The sequence below is a fragment of the Mauremys mutica genome, chromosome 4 (genome assembly GCF_020497125.1).
Source record: "Mauremys mutica isolate MM-2020 ecotype Southern chromosome 4, ASM2049712v1, whole genome shotgun sequence".
NCBI lineage: Eukaryota > Metazoa > Chordata > Testudines > Geoemydidae > Mauremys > Mauremys mutica.
Genome location: NC_059075.1, coordinates 46,955,311 through 46,969,869, shown reverse-complemented (window position 1 = coordinate 46,969,869; position 14,559 = coordinate 46,955,311). Strand labels below are relative to the sequence as shown.

Here is a 14,559-nt window from a genome sequence, read left to right as displayed (position 1 = left end):
CACGGTGGAGTAGGGTGGGCCCGCATCCCCCTGCCAGCCCAAACCCCAGAGTAGCTGACTCCCCACTTTAGGCCAGGAGGCGTGTACTCCCTGAATACCCCTGTCAGCACCCTAGACTGCCTGCTAGATGTGCAATACTTTTGAAGCCCCCGAGGCTGTGTGGGCGCTCACCCCTACCTGAACCCTGAGACTGTATGTGTTTGCTGGCTGCCTGAGCCCCAAGTTTAGGCTAAAGCCCGGTCCCTGCTCTGCCCATCCCGGAGGGCTAGAACTTATTGATTGTTTGTTTGCTGGCTGCCTGAGCCCCAAGCTTAGGCTAAAGCCTTCTCTCTGCTCTGCCCAGCCCAAAGGGCTAGGGCTATTGACTGTGACAGCGTATAATTGCTGTCTGCCTCGGCCGGAGGCCTAGGCTATACCCTGCTACTAGCCCAGACCCACCCCAAGGGCAGGGGCCTCAGACTGTTAATTGGTGTCAGCCCCAGCTGAGTGGCTGAAGGCTAACCCAAGGGTGGGGACAGAAGCCCAGACTATTGTTATGTGGTTACTTCTGCTAGACGGACTCCGAAACAGAGATTACGTATGGCTCAGCCCACCGGGGCGGCCCAAGCATGAAGACTACCACCCCTACAATGAGGCAGAGTGGCCTCCCTCCCCACTGGAGAGCGAGGGACCACTACAGTAGGATTCATTTTTGATAATCAGATCATTGAAGAACTCTTGCCATATTGGCCTCTTACTATACTTCCTAACTGCTTTTTAGAAGTCCATTGTCCTTATACTGCTGTTCTCAATCTTCCCTTTCCTTAAAATCATTAAATCTATCATTTCATGATCACTTTCACCCAATTTGTTTTCAACCTTAAGAGTCACAACAAATTCTTCCCTGTTAGTCAAAATCAAGTCTAAAATAGCTGTCCCCTTGGTTACTTCCTCCACCTTCTGAAACAAGAAGTTGTCCCCAGTATATTCCAACAACATAGTGGGCATTTTGTGTTTCGCTATATAACTTTTTAAACAGATGTCTGAGTAGTTAAAGTCCGCCTTACAACCTGCTAATGTCTAGCTCACTGAGTATTGAATCTGACACACATCCCTTCTCTTATGCTGTGTATATCATAAGAATGGCCATATTGGGTCAGACCAAAGGTCTATCAAGCCCAGTATCCTGTCCTCTGACAGTGGCCAATGGCAGATGCCCCAAAGGGAATGAACAGACAGGTTATCATCAAGTGATCCATGCCCTGCCACCCAATCCCAGCTTCTGGCAAACAGAGGGTAGGGACACCATCCCTGCCCATCCTGGCTAATAGCCATTGATGGACCTATCTTCCATTACTCTATGTAGCTCCCTTTTGAACCCCGTTATAGTATTGGCCTTCACAACACCCTCTGGCAAGGAGTTCCAGAGGCTGACAGTGCATTGTGTGAAAAAATACTTTCTTGTGTTTGTTTTAAACCTGCTACCTATTAATTTCATTTGGTGGCCCCCTTGTTCTTGTATTATGAGAAGGAGTAAATAACACTTCCTTATTTACTTTCTCTATACCACTCAGGATTTTATAGACCTCTATCATATCCCCCCTTAGTCGCCTCTTTTTCCAAGCTGCAAAGTCCCAGTCTTATTAATCTCTCCTCATATGAAAGCCGTTCTATACCCCTAATCATTTTTGTTGCTCTTTTCTGAACCTTTTCCAATTCCAGTATTTTTTTTTTTAGATGGGGCAACCACATCTGCACCCAGTATTCAAGGTGTGGGCATACCATGGATTTATATCGCGGCAACAGATATTGTCTGTCTTATTATCTATCTCTTTCTTGATGATTCCCAACTTTCTGTTCGCTTTTTTGACTGCCACTGCACATTGAGTGGATGATTTCAGAGAACTATCCACAATGACTCCAAGATCTCTTTCTTGAGTGGTAACAGCTAATTTAGATCCCATCATTGTATATGTATAGTTAGGGTTATATTTTCCAAGCAATAAATCAGTGGATGTATTTTGACCTACTTCTACAGTTGTACTCAGGCAAAACTCTGTACTCCAAATACTGAGATCCTTAGTCAGGCCCATTCGGCAATCTTTCACCTATTGGGCATGTGCCAAGGTTGCCATCACTGGTGAGCATGGATCGGTGGAGATGCACCCTCGCAACCCCCAACATAGACAGGCAAAATCACTATTTGCACCAGTGGACCTTACCTCTGCTTGAAACCAGCATGAACTCCACTGGTACAAATAGTGGTTTTGTTTGTCTACATTAGGAGTTTGCACTGGTGCAGCTACAGCAATACCTTGCCACTAATGACCGTAACTGGTGAAAACCTCCATTATAAAACAAGGCTTTAGTCACACCGAGTAGCACTTATTCACTAGTTTTCTTTTGTGAACAGTGACTTGAAAAGCAACATTAAAGATTGACATCCAATTCTGCCATCTACGCTATTTCCATTTCCATTGAGCCACTTTAGATTAAATCTCAGGAAAAACTTCCTAACTGTAAGAACAGTAGGACAATGGAACAGACTGCGTAGGGAGGTTTTCAAAAGGAGGCTGGATAGCCATCTGGCTTGGATGGTTTAGACACAACAAATCCTGCACCTTGGCAGGGGGTTAGACTAGATGATCCTTGCATTCCCTTCTAACCCTATGATTCTGTGGGGACATGGAATGAATCAAAACTGTCTCTCTGGAGAAGGATCTTAGAGGGCAGTGGTTCATTAGACGTTCCATGGTTTGGATATCTTATCCACATTCATATATTTGGGCTGCCCTTCATTTTCCATTTATGCAGCAGATAATTGTAATGCCCAAGTGAGGTTCTGATGCAGTTCACTATGATCCATATCTTATGTGGGATGGTGAAGTCAGGTGGTTGGTCTGTAGGATCCATAAATAGGTCTTGATTCTTTACCCCACTATTTTCTCACAGCCTCTGTCACTTGTCTTTTGATAACAGTACCAAGGTTTTTAGAACTCTGGCTGCCAATCAGAAGGGGTTTATGGACTTAAGGTGGCATTTTGGTATGAGCGAGGGGGATGTTGGAGATCTTCATAGATGGGCAAATCTGGATTCATTATCATGTCATGCTGGTTGAGAACTTGAAAGTGAAAGGGCAGCTTGTGCGAAAGTAACCATGAAATGGTAGAGTTCATGATTCTAAGGAATGGTAGGAGGATAATAAAGATAATGGATTTCAAGAAGCCAGACTTTAGCAAACTCAGTGAGTTGGTAGGTAAAATCCCATGGGAAGCAAATCTAAGGGGGAAAATGGTTCAAGAGAGTTGGCAGTTTTTCAAAGAGACCTTTTTAAGGGCACATGAGCAAACTATCTCACTGCATAGGAAAGATAGGAAGTATGGCCAGAGACCACCCTGGCTTACTCAGGAGATCAACAGTGATCTGAAACTCAAAGAAGAGTCCTATATAAAGTGGAAAGTATAAACACATATAAACAAATAACACAAGTATGTAGGGATAAAATTAGAAAGGCCACAGCACAAAAAAAGATTAAATTAGCCAAATACATAAAGGGTAACAAGAAAACTTTCTTCAAATACATTAGAAGCAAGAGGAAGACCAAGGACAAGGTAGGCCCATTCCTCAATGAGTGAGGAAAAACAATAACAGAAAATGTGGAAATGGCAGAAGTGTTAAATGACTTTTTTGTTTGTTTTCACCAAAAAGATTGGTAGCGATTGGACATCTAACATAGTTAATGTCAGTGAAAATGAGGTAGGATCCGAGGCTAATATAAGGAAGGAACAAGTTAAAAATTACTTAGACAAGTTAGATGTCTTCAAGTCACCAGGGCCTAATGAAATACATCCTACAATACTCAAGTTGCTGACTGAGGAGATACCTGAGCCACTAGTGATTATCTTCTAAAAGTCATGAAAGATGGGAGAGATTCCAGAGGACAGGAAAAAGGCAAATATAGTGCCCATCTATAAAAAGGAAAATAAGAACAACCCAGGGAATTACAGACCCATCAGCTTAACTTCAGTACCTGGAAAGATAATGGAGCAAATAATTAAGCAATCAATTTGCAAACACTTAGAAGATAATAAGGTGATAAGTAACAGCATGGATTTGCAAAGAACAAATCCTGTCAAACCAACCTAATAGCTTTCTTTGACAGGGTAACAAACCTTGTGGATAGGGGGAAGCAATAGATGTGGTATATCTTGACTTTAGTAAGGCTTTTGATACTGTCTCACATGACCGTCTTATAAAAAACTAGGGAAATACAATCTAGATAGAGCTACTATAAGGTGGATGCATAACTGGTTAGAAAACCATTCCCAGAGAGCAGTTATCAGTGGTTCACAGTCAACCTGGAAGGGATAGGTTCTGCATCCGGATCCATTCCAATATCTTCATCAATGATTTAGATAATAGCATAGAGCAGGGGTTGACAAACTATGGCCCATGGGCCAGCCCACGAGCTCCCGCTGGGGAATGGGATCTGGGGCTTGCCCCGCTCTGACGCTCCAGCCGGGGCACTGGGTTGGGGGCCACACCACACAGCTCCCGAAAGCAGCCGCATGGCCCCGCTCCGACTCCTACGTGCTCCAATGGCTCCCTCCAGCGCTCCAATTGGAGCTGCAGGGGTGGTGCCTGCAGATGGGGCAGCATGCAGAGCTGCCTAGCCGTGTCTCTGCATAGGAGCTGGAGAAGGGACATGCCACTGCTTCTGGGAGCTGCTTGAGCTAAGCGCCGCTCGGAGCCTGCACCCCTGAGCCTCTCCCCACACTCCAACCCCCTGCCCCAGCCCTGATCCCCCTCCCGCTCTCCAAACCCCTCAATCCCAGCCCGGAGCACCCTCCTGCACCCTAAACCTCTCATCCCCAGCCCCACCTCAGAGCCCACACCCCCAGCCAGAGCCTGCACCCCTTCCCACAGTGCAGTTACCTGACCACAGGTGCTTCATCCAGGTTTAAACTCAGATTGTTTTTTAGGGATATTGTCCTTGAAGATGGGTATAAGTCTCTGGAGTAGCATCCTTTCCAAGAGCTTGTATATTACATATAGTAATGATATTGGCCAGTAGTTTTTTGGATCGTTGGCTATGTTCCCCTGTTTCAGGACATCAGTGACCTTTACCTGTTGTCATACTTTGGGCATTCGGCCCAGGGCATGCTTCTTGGTGAAGAAGCGCATCAGCCAGTTGCAGCCATGCTGAACTAGGTTTTTCAGAAATTCTGTGGAGGAAGAACAGCAGCCTTCACACAGTCTTCATTATTAAGTGCCTTGGCATGACCAATGCCATTCACGTGGCGAACAGATGTAGATCAATGAACGCACAGTCTAAAAAACAACTCTATCAACTACTAGTGTGAAAAAATATTATTCAATAGGACATTGGGTTGCAGAATTGCCCCTTCATTTTTTATTCAGGCAAACTCCCACTGAAGTTAATGGGAGTTTGCCTGAGTAAAAACTGAGTAGGAACACAAGTATTTGGCCCAATGGGAATTTTGCCTGAGTAAGGGCTGCCAGATTTGATCAACAGTGGGACTGATAGTGTTTTCTAAACTCATACTTCTGTAAGAGTAGCCAATTCGGTTCTGAAATGAGTAAAGCTTCCCATCATGTAGGAGAACTACCCTGATTAATTGACTTGGTTTTTTTATGTTGGTGAATGGTTGAGCAGGTTGTACATCTGTGAAGAAATTAAGGTAAATATAAATCACAGAACTATATGGCCCATATGTGGGTTTTGTTTGTTTTTTTTAAACCAGACAGGGGATGTGTACAGCCTTGATTTTTAATTTCTTGCATTTCCATTTGTGTAACTGAAAATTCAGCTACAACAGGAAAGTTACAAACCTTAATTTTACTGTTTTGCTTGTTCATATATTGTATGTTTATTAAACATATGTCTGAACTAATAAAAAAATGTAACAACTCCCAAACATCAATTGAAATAAAAACTTTTTGTGCAAAATTTATTTTATCATATTGTACTGTAGGATCTTCTGGCAGAAGGACAGTGCGCCTCTACTAAAAACTGGGTCGGGTTTGGAGAAGCTTGGTCTTGAACAAATGGTCAAATTCTCAGTGAGTTCCAGAAACAGGCTAAGATTTTAATTGATTTTTGAAACGAAGACTTGGGAAAGTTTTTTAAAAAGTCTTTATAGCCTTCTTTTTCTTAGATTTTAAATTTTACGAAGACAAACAAAAATGGTAAGTTCTTCTAGGTATTTGCAAATAAATAATGGCAGAGAAATTTTATTTCCATTCAGTTAATTTATATTTTTGCTTTAGGCATATGTAACTATTTCAGGCATCTATTAAATAAAGGTCTAACCTTCTGGCCACCTTGGTAGTGCTACAGGAGAGACTTTGGGAATAGGAAAGAAAATACCTTGAAGAATGATGTTTTGTCTCATGCATCATGATAACTATTAAAAATCTTGGAATCACTCATGAAAGAGCAGGCATACAGGATGGTTCTTTAATACAGTGATAACACAGTTTGATTACACTCCCACTAGCAAGACCAGATGGCTTTACAGGTGAGGTGCTGTTGTGGAGTCTGATCGGTGCACTGAAGGGACCTTCCATGCACAGATCTTCCCATTTCTGCATAGAAAGTATGCCCAGACACCTCCATGACACTATATCCCCACACACTCCCTCTTTGGACTCCACAAAGCTATCTCCATGTGGTTTGAAGTCTGTGAGAGGGAAACAAGTAGAAACTGAGTGGGGCTCTCATTCAGATCCCCCAGGGAAGATATCACAGCTTGAGATTCTGATATCTTTTCTAGGCAAGCCAGGATCAGATAGAGTCCCTAAAAGGATGGCTCCAATGGAATGGCACTGCTAAGGAATTAAAGGGAGTTGCTAGGAGCTGTATGGAGGTACAGGACCTCCACACAAATGGTGCTGGCTTTGTGTGTATCCCTGAATTTCTGTGTATTTTCTGAGTTCTGAAAGCAGGCTCTACAGCCTTTTTCTATAGGGTGCAACTCCTCCCAGACAGAACAATGTGTGTGTGGCACAGGGTGCCTAAGTACTGGGAATCAGGAGACCTGAGTTTTGCCACTGGCTCACTGTGCCACTCTGGGTAAGTCACAAAAGACATAAAGGTTAGAGAATCTTCTGCCCTGTTGAAGTCAACAGGAGATGCAGGTACTTGACAACTCTGAAAAATCAAGCTCTTAACCTCTCTGTGTCCCAGTTTCCTTACCTCTAAAATGGGGTTAAAGCCATTCCTTTGTAAAGTGCTTTGATTACTTGACTGAAATATGCTACAAGTGCTTTTAATAGTCCACATTCAACAGTATGTTTCTTATTGAGTTTGTTAACAATGTGTCATTTAGTAATATGGGCATGCAAGGCCACATTTTCAAGTACATTGGCCAAACCGGACTGCAAAAGAATAAATGGACACAAAATCAGACATCAAGAATTGTAACATTCAAAAACCAGTAGGAGAGCACTTCAATCTCCCTGGACACTCAATAACAGACTTAAAACAAAAAAAATTTCAAAAACAGACTTCAACAAGAAACTGCAGAACTGGAATTAATTTGCAAACTGGACACCATCAAATTAGGCCTGAATAAAGACTGGGAGTGGATGGGTCACTACAAAAGTAATTTTCCCTCTCTTGATATTCACTCCTTCTTGTCAGCTGTTGAGAATAAGCCATTTCCACCTTAACTGAATTGGCCTTGTTAGCATTGACCCCCCACTTGGTAAGACAACTCCCATCTTTTCATGCACTGTAATATTTATACTGATTACTGTATTTTTCATGCCATGCATCTGATGAAGTGAATTTTAGCCCATGAAAGCTTATGCCCAAATACATTTGTTAGTCTCTAAGGTGCCACAAGGACTCCTTGTTGTTTTTACATTTTCAAGAGTGACCACTATTTTTTGCATGTCCAAATTTAAAACTTGGCCCAACATTTTCAGAAGTGACTAAGGATTTTGGGTGCCTCCATTTTTGGGTATTCAAGTGGAGATACCTTAAAGGGGTCTGATTTTCAAAAAGTGCGGAGCATTCATCCTTTGAAAATCAGGCCCCTTTAGAAGTCTCAAATTAGGCATCCAAAAACTGAGGCACCTCCAAATCATCCCCTTTGAAAATGCTGGCCTTCAGCCTGATTTTTAGTGGTGCCAAACATATGCAGTTCCCATTTATAGTGCCTCTTAAAATCATGCCCTCCTCTATCGCTTAAGATTGGCACCCAAAAACTAAAGGCCTCTTTTGAAACTGTAGGCCTTAATGTTTTGAATGCCCTCTAGTGGTAGCACAAATAAATACAGGAAATACCTGTTGGATTAGACCAGTGTTTCTCAACCTCTTTGACCGTCTTGCTGCCTTTCTAAATAGGGTTGCCAGGCACCCAGTTTTGACTGGAATGCTCAGTCGAAAAGGGATACTGGCAGTTCTGGTCAGCACTGCTCATATGTACAATAAACTAGGGGTTCTCAATCTTTTCCTTTCCCTCCCCCAACATGCTAAAAAAACAAACCTCCCTGGCCCACCAGTGCCACAACAACTGGGTTTTCTGCATACAAAACCCAGGACCAGTGTTATGGGGTGGCAAGCAAGGTACCGTGAAGCTAAGTTGAGCAGCTGAGCGGGGGTTTTTGTGGATTAAGTCTAGTAAAGACACTGCCACACCGACAGGATTGATTCTCCCATCGGTACAGTTAATCCACCTGCCCGAGAGGCGGTAGCTATATCGAAGCTCTCCCACCAACATAGCACTGTCTACACCAGGGGTTAGGTCGATATAACTACGTTGCCCGTAAGTGTGGATTTTTCACACCGCTGAGCGATGTAGTTATACTGATATAGGTCTGTAGTGGAGACCTGGCCTCAGTTCCCAAGTTCAATCAAGATTTGTTTGAAGGTCCTTGGTTATGGAACTCTAATCCAGAGATGATCCACCAGCCTGTCTCCCTAGTTGCCTTTATCTACTGAATCTATCACTTTAAATATTTAGGAAATGATGCATTTCTCATTAATTTATCATGCTTATCCATTTTGTGAGGGAATGGGGGAGTGGACACCTCCTTGACCTCTTTTTCTCTATATATCCTACCCACCCCTTTTTATTCCTATGGTTAGCCCTTGTCTACACACAGAACTTGCTCCAATGGTCTTAAAATAATCAATTTAGTTATACTGGTGCAAACCCTTGTGTAGTCACAATTAAACCAGTTTATGACAGCCTTATATCTATTTATTTATTAATTAAGCCAAATCAATGTGAGTTGTAAACTGATATGTGTGTCCACACAGGATATTATGCTTAACTAAATCAATTTTAAAAATAATTTAAGTTAAACCAGTGCAAGTTTTCTGTGTAGACCAGCCATTAATATTAATTGGGAATTAATTCCTTTTGTCTGATGGAGTGATTTGCCTGGGCTAGAACCCTGACTATTCTGTGTCTAATTAGTGGTATTATTGTGCACTTGTCTCACAAAAAGGAGGTCTGGTTTTGAAGCCTCTAGGATACATGGTGTAACACACACTCTTTCTACAGCGCTGCCAACAGCAGATATCCAGCTCTATCATCTGATTTATTCAGTATTTTCTTTAATGTGAAGTCTAGTACTATTAATTCCCTTTAGATAGTGGAAGACAGCAGCAAAGCAGGAACCTCCATTTCACAACATAAGTATTTTCTCTTAACCATACACATTCCAAAGCTATTGCAAACAGTCTGTGTGAGAAGAAACACTCAATGTAAAAAGCGACAAAGAGTGCTGTGGCACCTTATAGACTAACAGACGTATTGGAGCATGAGCTTTCGTGGGTGAATACCCACTTCGTCAGACGCATCCATCCGTTTGTCTGACGAAGTGGGTATTCACCCACGAAAGCTTATGCTCTAATACGTCTGTTAGTCTATACAATGCCACAGGACTCTGTGTCGCTTTTTACAGATCCAGACTAACATGGCTACCCCTCTGATACTCATTAATGTGTTTTAGCTTTTAGAAAAAACAAGAGTATAGTGAGCAGTATGGATGAAATAAGCATTTGGTATAAAATCCAGTAGGGGCAAATGCTACCCCTATGCACTCAAATGTAATGTTAAAACTCCACGGTTTATTATAAAAGAATTATTTCCCCACTTAAAACCATAATAGGCCAAAATCAATGGGATGATTTTGGATTAGTACCTTGTAATGGACACCTCAATCATATATTTAAAAACACATGCTGGGCAAAATGTTTAAGAAGACAGGCTGGCTTTGGATATGTCTAAATGGTACCTAAGTGTCAAAAGATAGAATTTGAAAGTAGACCAGGGGTATGGTCTCACCCCAAAGAGTCCAAGTCCAATTTTCAAGACCTACAAACCATGATGTGGCATTTAAGCAGGGCAACTAAGATACAATGGGAGATGTTTGCATAGTTCCTATTATAGATGCTATTAAAAATGATACCACCTGAACTTTACCATTGCACAGAAGAATCAAGTCTTGAGTGCAAGCTATGTTTGTACAACTCAGAAACAGATAAAATGTTTTCAGCCAGATCCTCACCCTGCTCCGGTTGCCAAAGCAACTCCAAAGACACTTAATTGGCTGGTCCTTTAAGGATTCCCACTTCACTGGGTATCTCTGGGGGTTTAGAGCCACCACAGCAGTTCCTACATCACTCCACCCTTGGATCTTGGTTCAAGGGCCATGTCAAGGGAAAAAGAGATGTGACAGGGTGTCCCTATGCTCTTGTGATCCCTGGCTCCTGGAACACCTCCTTCAGTACCATAAAATGTCCTAGTTAAATTATATGTCTGTTTTCTTCCACGTGCTATTCTAAAAATCTTTTAATTATTTGTGTTTAGAAATACATCAGCTGTTAGATTTTATAATTCAACCATGTGTGATTTTCCTTGATCCCCCATGAGCAGAGACATTCTTATAGCTTGTTTTATACCAAGATGTTCCCAAACTTACCTTAAATGTGAAAGTAATGGAAACTGGTAGAGTAATGAAAAGAAACAAGGAGAAAAAAATTTTGTTACGCTAGAAGTTGTTAATGGCTGCCATCAAAATAATCTTTGATCTATAAACAATCACAGTCATGGTTAAAGCCAAGGGGTGTGCTAATCACCCTTCCTTCAGGCTCAATGGAAGGACCAAGGCAAATAATAACCCTTTATACATTGATAGTTGGAAACAATAGGAGGCTACTGCCCAAAGCACTGGGCCACATGCCAAAGCCTGAGCAAGAATTATCCTCAGGAGATTAAGAGGTTTTTCCCAGGGACTGGTTGCAAATGCAAGGGCTGGGGGATTGATTGTTTGCAATTATGTGTGTCTGTGAGACACGCAGAAAGAGAAGCAGTCATGAGCACGACCCTGAATGACAAGGGAAACAGACAGCTCCTTGGGTACAGAACTGATTGGAGGGGCAGACTTGGAAATTGTGAGCAAGTAAACTGCCTGCTGCTATTTGTTTCTACTGTGTTCAGGGAAACAGAACTTTGTGTACATTTTTATAAACAAACAATATTACACCAAAGAATATATATGACTGGTATCATCCATTTTTCCTTCTAACAAAAATAATGCTGCAAGACCCTGAATATTAGCTAACTGCTCAGGCTAGCGGGGCAACATCATTTTCCCCTTCTGTTATCAAGATATGTGGTGGGAGGAACATGCAATATGTGTTTAAGAGATATTAATGCCAGTTGTAAGGAAAAGACATCTCTTCTGCATCCTAATAAACTAAATTCATCTGTCAGGTTGCCAGTAAGAGGAAGCAGCATATGAACAGCAGAAAAACTTATGTAAAATGAATAACCAGAATCTATTTATTAAATTGAATACTAAGATTCTCACTAATATAAGACATAATGGCTCACACAGGAAGATAAAATATTTTTGTTCTCTAGAAACAGCACCAAAGCATAGCACTCACATAACAAAATTAAGTTTAAGGTTAACCACACTATATTCATAGGGCTAGCTGGGAAAGGAGCAAGGTGAGGTCACCTGGGAGATGTATTGATTTCAGCTAGAGTTTAAAGCTGCTCCCCTGGCACAAATGGTATGACTTACTGCTGTCCCTGTCCTGTGGGTGGATGAAGCCCTGTAGCAAGAAAGGATTTTGGTCAGCAGAACATTTTGAAAGTTCAAGTGGTGAGAAGGCTGAAAATGTGAATGTGATAGACATATTACAAAAAAATGACAGGCATCTGCTCAAAGGTATTAAGTTTATCATTTCCCCCAAATTTGCTATATCTCTTTACCACTATAGGTGAACTCCATCCCTGTGCAGAGCACAAGCACTGGGGCTCTGCACCACTTAAATTCCACTTACTCCCTATTTTGAGGAACTTAAGTTGTATATAGCATTTTGCTGGCCCTCCGCACAATGTGAAATTCACCTTACTTCCCAAAACCTCATTCAATAGATGCTTAGCTTTAGAATTGATTTCTGTATAAGTGTTAATTCTTTTCGCCATTAATACTGCCTTTTAAACTTGTGGTTTGTTTACACCCTCCAGTTTGTTACAATTTCCTAGTTCCACAATTTTTGAGTCATTAGGAAAGTCAATTCCAATAATAATAATACAATAATAAAAATAATGTAGTTAAATATAAACCAGAAACCTAACTTAATTATGGTTTGGCCTATCTTATCTCGTTTACTTAAAGAATACAGTACAGTACATCAAAAGTTTTCAGCAATGCAAGCTATGTTGACATCTGTTATAACAAGTAGAGATAAAAGGTTTCAGGGGTATATGTTATATTTATGTGAATGAATGAGTGAGAATGTTATTGAGTTTGTCTTGTAATTGCAGATGCCCTTGAGAGCTCTGTCACAACAAAAAAGGGTTTATTGTTTACATTCAAATAGTTATAAGAACATAAGAATGGCCATACGGGTCAGACCAATTGTCCATCTAGTCCAGTATCCTGTCTTCCATCAGTGGCCAGTGCCAGATGCTTCAGGGAGAATGAACAGAATGGGGCAATTATCAAGTGATCCATCCCCTATTGCCCAGTCCCAGCTTTTGGAAGTCAGAGGTTTACAGATACACAAAGCATGGGGTTGCATCTCTGATCCTCTTTGCTAATAGCCACTGATGGATATATCCTCCATGAATTTATCTAATTCTTTTTTGAAGCAAGTTATTCTTTTGACCTTCATAACATCCACTGGCAATGAGTTCCACAGGTTGACTGTTGTGTGATGTACTTCCTTATGTTAGTTTTAAACCTGCTGCCTATTAATTTCATTAGGTGCCTCCTGGTTCTTATGTTATGTGAAGGAGTAAATAAAACCTCCCTGTTCACTTTCTCCACATCATTCATGCCTTTTTAGAGCTGTTTCATATCTCCTCCTCGGCATCTCTTTTCTAAGATGAACATCTCCAGTCCTTTTAATCTCTCCTCATATGGAAGCTGTTCCATAACCCTAATAATTTGTGTTGCCTTTCTCTACCTTTTCCAATTCCACTGTCTTTTTTGAGACAACCAGAACTGTATGCACTCTTCAAGGTATGGGCATACCATGGATTTACATAGTGGGATTATGATATTTTCTGTTTTAGTATATATTCCTTTCCTAATTGTTCCTAACATTGTTAGCTTTTTGACTGCTATTGCACATTGAGCAGATGTTTTCAGAGAACTATCCACAATGTCTCTAAGATCTTTCTTTTGAGTGGTAATAGCTAACTTAGACCACATCATTTTGTACATATACACCTCTACCTCAATATAACGCTGTCCTCGGGAGCCAAAAAAAATCTTACTGTGTTATAGGTGAAATCGCGTTATATCGAACTTGCTTTGATCCACCGGAGTGCACAGCCCCGCCCCCCTGGAGCACTGCTTTACCACATTATATCCAAATTCATGTTATATCGGGTGGCATTATATCAAGGTAGAGGTGTAGTTGGGATTATGTTTTCCAATGTACATTACTTTGCATTTATCAACACTGAATTTCATCTGCCATTTTGTTGCTCAGTCACCCTGTTTTTGTGAGATCCCTTTGTAACTCTTTGCAGTCAGCTTTAGACTTAACTATCTTGAGTAATTTTGCATCATCTGTAAATTTTGCCACCTCACTATTCACCCTCTTTTCCAGGTCACTTATGAATATGCTGAACAGTACAGGTACCAGTACAGATCCTTGGAGGACCCCACTATTTACCTCTCTCCGTTGTGAAAACTGATCATGCATTCCTATCCTTTGGTTAAAAGATAGGAAACAGTTATTGATCCATGAGAGGACCTTCCCTCTTTTCCCATGATGTTTACTTTACTTAAGAGCTTTTGGTGTGGAATCTTGTTGAAGGCTTTCTGAAAGTCCATGTTCACTATATCAACTGGTTCACCTTTGTCTAAGTACTTGTTGACTTCTTCAAAGAATTCTAATAGATGGGTGAGGCATGGTTTTCCTTTCCAAAAGCCGTGTTGATTCTTCCCCAATATATCGTGTTCATGTGTGTCTGATAATTCTGTTCTTTATTATAGTTTCATCCAATTTGCCTGGTACTGAAATTAGGCTTACCAACCTGTAATTGCCAGGATTGCCTCAGGAGCCTTTTT

The 14,559-nt window shown here is 41.3% G+C and overlaps 1 protein-coding gene across 5 annotated transcripts in view; it reads right to left on the bottom strand.

Annotated features, from left to right (window-relative positions):
- LOC123368613 overlaps nucleotides 1–14,559 on the bottom strand; it is a 101,193-nt gene that overhangs the window by 9,039 nt on the left and 77,595 nt on the right. For 4 of the 5 annotated variants that reach the window (XM_045013544.1, XM_045013545.1, XM_045013547.1 and 1 more), the window contains one exon: nucleotides 11,986–12,082. The gene's annotated coding sequence lies outside the window, so the exon portion shown is untranslated. Of the gene's footprint in view, nucleotides 1–4,914; nucleotides 5,205–11,985; nucleotides 12,083–14,559 lie in introns of those variants that run through there. The other variant, XM_045013543.1, reaches the window with a different exon arrangement.